Source organism: Cyprinodon variegatus, unplaced genomic scaffold, assembly GCF_000732505.1.
Source record: "Cyprinodon variegatus isolate N-32 unplaced genomic scaffold, C_variegatus-1.0 Scaffold192, whole genome shotgun sequence".
NCBI lineage: Eukaryota > Metazoa > Chordata > Actinopteri > Cyprinodontiformes > Cyprinodontidae > Cyprinodon > Cyprinodon variegatus.
In genome coordinates, this window is record NW_015150645.1 from 327302 (window position 1) to 329860 (window position 2559).

The 2559-nt window shown below is 36.1% G+C and overlaps 1 protein-coding gene across 2 annotated transcripts in view; it reads right to left on the bottom strand.

Moving 5' to 3' along the window:
- Nucleotides 1-2559, bottom strand: part of cdh24 (cadherin 24, type 2) — a 255627-nt gene that overhangs the window by 10022 nt on the left and 243046 nt on the right. The gene's annotated exons all lie outside the window — the stretch shown is intronic.

Sequence of the window (2559 nt, forward strand, 5' to 3'; positions counted from 1 at the left end):
GTACTTGTGTGCTTGTTTGTTCTGTCTAAAATGTTTATTTTGGAATAAAGAGGTTAACATAAAAAATATTTTTTGTCCGATTCATCGATTAATCGAAAAAATAATCGGCCGATTCATCGATTTTTAAAATAATCGTTAGTTGCAGCCCTAAAATATACACTTTTGTATTCTGGAAAAAGATAATTCACACTTCCAAGTATAATTAGCATTCTGGTATAAATGCATAATTTTTCAGCAGTTTCCACTCCTGTACCATCAGTCTACACTTACATACCATTACCTAAAAAATCAGAGCCCTGGCATGCGATCTGAGTGTTTCATGCTCGGGTTATTTGAGCATTGACATAATTGGCAGAAAAAGGTCATGCACCTGTTTCTCTGCCATAAAATATGTAATAAAGGGCTGATCACGGGTACTGCTATGTTGTTTTACATACTTAAAACCTTAATCTGCTGTCTTGTCACATATGTTCTAAAGTTAGGAAACAATGGAAGCTAGGGAAAGGGGTTTAACAAGAAGAGAATTATTATACCATTATATGTCCACATGAGCCTTGTGGGTGTCTTGTAGGCGTTTAAGCTTCAGTATTAAGTTAATCTGGTGTCATGATATCGTCAGAATTTGTTTTATTTAATTTCTATGGGTGAAATCCAATGATCCACGCTCAAAAATATTACAGCCATCCATAATAACATGCAGCATATGTTTTCACACCATGCTGAGTTCATACGCAAAAAGAGCTCTCATGTTTCAGAGGTTGTTTATTCAAGTTGAACATTTTTAATCATCAGTAAGGATCCTTATGCAATTATGGTAAAAACATCTATGAGAAAATGTGGCATTTTTTCTAAGCCCTGGTTTTAACCTTTAACGGCATAGGAAAACATTATACTGTCACTATTTATATAATACAGCATAAACCTTTACCTAATCTAGTTCATTCTCTATTAAAGCCACCTTGCATGATCACCTTCATGCCATGTTACATTTGTTTTGATAAAACCGTCTTTTTCCAGAATGAAAAATGAGTCTAACAAACAGGGTATGAGTAGTAATCCAGCAGGCTGCGAAGAACTGACAATGATGTTGGCCATGAGCCAAGGCCTTCTCTAAGACTCAGCATCATGAGACTGAGCAGAGGCATTTGATCAAGCTGCTACAAAAACCGGCGAACCCAGATAATCACTCGGTAATGTTCTGTTAGCTCTGATTGGAGCTGACCTTGCCAAGGGAAATACGTAGGTTAAATCTGAAAGAAAACAAACCCAGCTATTGAGTAGATGTGACTGAGAAATATTTAAACTGCTGCTTTTATTGATTTCCAGATGCAGATTTGGCATCTGGGAAGTTGATGCGGTTAAAATACCCGACTAAAAAGCAATTACTCAGCATTTTATTAGTCGATTAGCACTGAAATGAAAATGATATCCCTTCATTTTGCTGTACAACCGTCAATAAAGTTATATCAAAAAAGGATTTCTCCAAGACAGGATTAGGATTGTCCCATTTGTATTGCTAAATTATGATTTAATCAAAGATGAGTTTTTTCTATTATTCTAATTAAAAGAAAAGTATTTCAGGAAAGTCCATATAATGTTTTTTATTTTTTCAAGTTTTGGCATACTGACCAGAGACACACCTGTGGATGTTTTTAAAGGTAATAGCTCAACCAGACTTTCTTTAGTGGCATTATGGGTAAATGGAAAGAAATCATTCAATATTTAAGAAAGAAAGAAAATCTTTAGGAGGTGTGGATCCTTAGGTTAAATTCCCAGAAGTCTAAAAAGGCTATTTTCATTGGTCAAACAATCCAAAACAGGTGTAAAAAAACAAAACAACTAAAATAATTCTGAAAGGTGCGTATTAACCCCAGAACATAAGTACACGAGTAAGGCAAATTTTGAAAATACTGGGTGATGCTGGTAAGAGAAAGTTATTATTGAGTGAAACCAGTCTTTTACAGACATATGCAAAAAGGAAACTCATAGAGTGAGAAGCCAAATTGCAGGTTTGACTTTGGTTGCCAGACAGTAGGAAAGCTTGTAGGCGTAAGATCACCATCCTGAATTGAATTATGGGTTGGAAGCATCATGATGTTGGGTGTGTTGCTCAAAGAGGAATTGGTGATCTTTTTCAAAATGGATGACTAATAAGCAATTGACAATATGTCGAAATGTGAAAGTAACATTACAAAACATCAGCCAGCACATTAAAACGTGCAACAAATGAACAGTGACCTTTCTAAATCAGTTAAAAAGCTGCACATGGAGAAAAAACTTTCAGACTCTCCCCTCTGGCAGGAGACTGCCGTCCATTACAATCAAAACGTCTCACCACAAAAACAGCTTTTTCACACCTGCAGCTAGCCTCATTAACACAGCACACAGTGACAAGGCCTGTGTGTACTGCTGCACCTTATGCCTCATGCATGTCAAACACTTATTTGACAATAAAGTTTCTGTTTCTGAAAATCACCATTTTAGACCAGCCAGCACAAAGCCCTGATCTCAGTCAAATAGCAAATTTGCTGGTAGAGCTGAAGAAAATTGTGTAAGCAA